This window comes from Nanorana parkeri, unplaced genomic scaffold (genome assembly GCF_000935625.1).
Source record: "Nanorana parkeri isolate BGI_ZX_2015 unplaced genomic scaffold, ASM93562v1 scaffold46, whole genome shotgun sequence".
In the NCBI taxonomy this organism is placed as follows: Eukaryota; Metazoa; Chordata; class Amphibia; order Anura; family Dicroglossidae; genus Nanorana; species Nanorana parkeri.
The window spans coordinates 884027-889336 of NW_017306314.1; the positions used below are offsets into that span (position 1 = coordinate 884027).

A 5310-nucleotide genomic window follows, 5' to 3' on the forward strand; every position below is an offset into this window, starting at 1 on the left:
TATATCTATATATATATTTATTTATTTTTTGTATAGTAGTATATACATACATACATACATACTGAATCAATGGATTCATTTTAGGCCCCATTCCCACTAAGCGATTTATCGCGCGATTTCCGCAACGATATCACGCATTTTTGCCGTGCAATATCGCGAGAAGTCGTCGGACAATGCTATTCAATCAATGGATCTGTCTTAGCTCCATGTCGCCTGTCGCTTGTCGCTGTAGCTCCAGCAGGACCCCTTTTTGGCAGATTTTGCGCAATTTTTCTATTTTTGAATGGAGCCCGACGGTGAAGGTCGCGCTACCGTCGCTGGATCGTCACACCGAAAGTCGCGCTATCCCGGCCGCACGGATCCGCTGGAAAAGGTATGTCGCATAGTGTGAATGGGGCCTTACAGTGGACACTATATGGAGAAATGTAAATGAAAGGACCCTCTGTTATCTAAAACAATCAGAATCCAGATGTCATTTGTTGACCTGCTCTACGCATAGGTCAGCTGGAATCTGATCGGTTGTTGGAAAATACTGACAATTGCCTTCCAGATACGCTGTATTCTGTTACTTTTCTTATTTTACTGGTGTTTGGGCTAAACATACTTGCATACTGTGCCATTTCTGTGTATTGTGTGTAGTAATAACATTTCTGATCAATATGTAACCCAATGTTCTTTTAGTGTTACTTTTTTAGGTCCCTTGTTTTTATGTTCCTCTGAGCAAGTGTTGGCACAGGTCATACCTGTTGTATACACATAACAATGTATCTATGCTTTATAAATAATTATACTTCTCTGTTTAATTAAAGTTATGAGGACAGATAAAATCTTGGGTACTTTCTACAGGATGACAGTGTATCAAAAAGATGATCATTTAGAGTTCTTGGTATTTTGCCAAATGATCACTGATTTCCGGTTCATTGAGGACTGACTTTGAATATTTTCCTAAGAAGCACAAAGGAAAAACCGCAAGCACTCTACCCTACCCTCCAGATAAGTAAAGATGTACATAAATAATGCTGAACACATCTGTGTTCTCAGCTGGTAAGCCTTTACTAAAAAAACAAAGCACCAAAATGCAATGCATTTTGAGAGTTATGCACTCCTTTCATCAGGGTTTATCACAATAGAAAAAAGTAGAGAGGTATTGTTGAAGCCCAACTGAATTTTCAATTTAAATCAGCTAAATACATTCCAGGTGCAGTAAAGCAAAATGTGTGTAAAGTCTTAAGGTGCCCATACACCTTGCGATTATCGTATGATAATCGTATGCGATCGACTTTTCGTACGACAATCGTAACGTGTGAATGTAGTGCCCGACCGATAGTACTGTACAATCGTACGACTTTTGACGGTCAAGCATGTTTGAAAACTTTGGTCGATCGTACGATGTTCGCATGGTTGGTGGCATTTCCGTCCGTCAAAAGTCGTACGATTAACACTGCGCATATGAAAAATTTTAACTGCCGCTGATTGAACCTTGCGATAATCGGGGCAGGATGGGGCAGGATGCGCAGTGTTAATCGAAAATCGTACGACGGTTTGATCATCGGACGAAAAGTCGTAAGGTGTATGGGCACCTTAACAGTCAATTGTCTTTAAAAAAAAACAGCCACATTCTGAGTAGCAATGCCTGTCCACTGCCAGCATTGTGCAGAGAAGGAGCCCTGCTCTTTGCATGGAAGCAACCCTGCTGAGCTAAACATATAGCAATCAGCAAAACTCATGCTCCCTGCTGACTGGACAACTCTTGCTCTGACTCAGCAGGGAGTTGTCAGACCACTGCAGAGAGACCACTACTTCGCCACAGAGAGCAATGGCCCTTTTCTGCAGCATTCTAGCAAGGGATAGGCTCTACTCTGACTGTAAGTGCAAGAAAACCAAATGTAAGATTCTACACACCTTTTGTTTGGATGCACCTAGAATGAGTTAGCTGATTTAAAATTCCCAGCCCCATTGCCCACGCCACCCAACTTTGCTCCTCCGAAGAGCTAAACTTGCCAAAAGATGTTGTGTAAGCAACACTCCTAGGAACATCCTCACCGTTGTGCTCTGTGGTTTCATGCACCGCCCCCTATGTGACTAAAGGACACAGTAGTAATATAGGGGCCAATGGAAGGAACCTGGCATCCAACACACCCGAAAGAAGACTTCTCTCTTCAACACAGTGGAGTTCAGTGGCACAGGCAGTGTTTGCTTTGCAGGCAGGACTTCCTTTTCAGTTTTACAATTGACTACAGAGTCACTTTAAATGGTCAGTTCACACAAAACTGATATTTCCACTCTGAGTAGTTAGTGGTGGCTTTAGGTTTTTCTTTATACACTGTATCTCTGGTCGTATCATTTTTCTACCTAATTGCACAGTGTTTTTTCTAATTAAAATTGTGTGCCTCGCTGTCAACTAATCCCAAATAAATCCCTGAAACCAATAAATTATCAATCGAATCCTGCCAGTAACATCAAGGTCTTGCACCCTTCCTAGTCACTGAAAAAGGTTTTTACACTTATTGGATTTTTCATTAATTTTACATTACTGAGAATGGAGCAGGCAAGGTAAGACTTTGTCGCAAGACAATATAAGAGAGATAAGAAACTGTGAAGTGATTCATTTCACTAACACTACAAATACAATGAAGGTTTTAAACCACCCTATTGTTGAATAGATTGTACAAGAAAATGGTGGATAGCCTAGATATACTATAACATACATACTATATGTGTTTGCAAAGCAGTCTGTAACCAAGCATACAATGTTGATTAAGTGACAGGGTGTTACAGGAATGCCTAAAGTTTCTCTAAAAAAGCAAATATAAAGAATAATATTTAGAAATCACCATGATACAGAACAAATTATGAATATCTATATTTTAAATGTGTGCAGTCAGCTAAGTCATTCATTGTTTTGTTCAACAGAAACTGTGCTATATGGTGAGAAAGCAAAAACTGGGATAAATGCAATAAAAATGTGTCGTTGCAGATCCCATTCATGAAACTTTGGCTTCAAGAGGGCCACCCAAATCCATAAACTCCTGGCTCTATAACATGCTTCTCACAGTAGCCAACTCAGCGTGCCCGCAGGAACAGGAACTAAACATAAGCCCTTCCTTAGAAGAGTGGGAGAAACCATTCTCTCTCAACTATAAATTGTAAAGCACAGAAAGAAAAAAATACTCATGTGGTAGTACTGCTGCCGCTCAGAGCTCCATTCTCTCATCCTAAGCGTGACAGAGAGGTGTTGGATATGCCTCACATATAAAGAAACTATGCCCCTTATTTGGTGGGAATGCACACGAATGCACACATTTTAGAATACAATCTTATCTTTGTATATACCATACCATTAGAGGCACCCAGAAAATGGCATAAACAATTCCCCATTGCTGAATAGGCTCAGGAAGTGGACCTTATAATGCACATGGAGCCATTGATAGCAGCGGATGCAATCGCATGGTAAACAACGTACAAGAAAATCTGTTTGGACTTCCTATTACTGTAAGTTTTTCTGTTGTAAACTTTCTTGGTAACAAAAACAAAAACTTTGGTGACGAAAACATTTTAACAAAACAGATTCTAGATATACATATAATGTGCTGTTGCCCCTGATTTTCAAAGTACGTATAGCAAGTTTTAGTTTTCATTTTGGATACAGCAGGGAGTTAAAACAGTAGTTAGGTTGTTATTGATGTCTATGCCCCCGCTAAGGAGATACGCCCTCTATTTTACCTGGAGATCTTTGTCACTGGGACACAAAATGACAGGAAATGTGAAATTGTACTGTTGTCACCAGAACAGGAGATTAGGGGAAATCTCTATCTGAGGTTTCAGTTAGACAAAGCAAGCTAACAGACAATGCCAAGAAGCACAGCTGAAATAGGATACACTGTTTGAGGACAATTTCTTGCTTTGCTGTTTCTTGTTATAGCTAAAAGTGATACAGCAGAGAGAAGATTCAGTGTAATACCTGTAAAAATACTATAAGATAATAAAATATGACTCTGTGTTAGACTGACCCTTTAAACAATGTTAGAAACTCCTTACTATTTGAACTGACACTACAAGAACACCTAGTTATACTATTACATATGTTTACACAGCAACCTGTAACCAATTATACAAACCTCATTATGTAAAAGAGCACTAAAGAAATGCCTTAGGTTTCTCTGTCACTAGTCATAAAAAGAATATTATCTTAAGAATATCATGCTGCAGGACGACAGGTAGTAAATGGCTAAATTCTGAATTAACCTTTTTTCAGGTTCTGCAAATACTGTACTTTATTAAAAAAGCTGCAGTTTAAAATGTGATAAATGCATTGACAAATATGCTGCTGTCCTTGATATTCCACAAAATGTATACACTACTGAAACCCTACACTACTGTTTAAATTGCACCTGTGCCCAGAAAGTGCACTTGAAAGTATTAACATATTGTAAATGAGCAGTAAAAAAACACTGAATAAAAAGTTCTGACTAACTTCTGTACCTATAGGCATTGTGGAGAAATGAATCTTCATAATTCACAACAGAGGTACTGAAATAACAGCTCCTCTCCCCTTATTTTTTTATGCCAGCAAAAGCATGGCAGCCTCCCAGCCCTTTAATGTAAATAAACATTAGGTGCCTGTAAGCTGTTAGAAAAAGACTGAAGCCCAATTTCAGAGTCTCTGTTGAGATCTTTGAGGATGAATAGTCATTACTTGACAGTACATGCAGCTAGTGAGGGTTTTTTGAAAAGGTAAGGAAACCTTTGAAAAAAGTATTCTGAAAATGTCCTCACTCTTTTTGCGTCTTCCACAACACTGAGCTTATTTAGCTCACCGTCTTCTTCACAGTCGTATAAATACCTGGTACTTTCATCAGGTTCAGCTGTATCCTGCCATAATATTTACCTTTGTTGGGCCCAGTGGCGACTCTAGGAACAATATGTAGGGGGGGCACATAAGATACAACAGTCAAATCTGGGGGGGGCACTAATAATTTTGCATGTCGCAACCGCTGGTCACCGATGAGCTGATTTAATTGCAGATGGCATCGGCACCCCGCGGTTGTGACAGACATGTAGTCCAACGCCCCCCACAATCCTCCATACCGCAACGGCCGGGCGCCGATGCCATCCGCAATTTAATCAGCTAGGGCCTCTTCTTGCACAGTAAAACCTTTTCGACCTCCGTGGGATCGTCTCAGTTTTCAGTTTTGGTGAACCGGGGCAGGGTTCACCCATGGCTAGGTCCAGTGTTTTCTTATTTTAAACTCTAATAAGAGCAGGAAGGGGCATGGGGTGCAGGGAAGTAAGAAGACGTCCAAATGGGTG

At 40.1% G+C, this 5310-nt stretch overlaps 1 protein-coding gene across 2 annotated transcripts in view; it reads right to left on the reverse strand.

Annotated features, from left to right (window-relative positions):
• Window positions 1-5310, reverse strand: part of ACSS1 (acyl-CoA synthetase short-chain family member 1) — a 102734-nt gene that overhangs the window by 64434 nt on the left and 32990 nt on the right. The window lies entirely within an intron of this gene.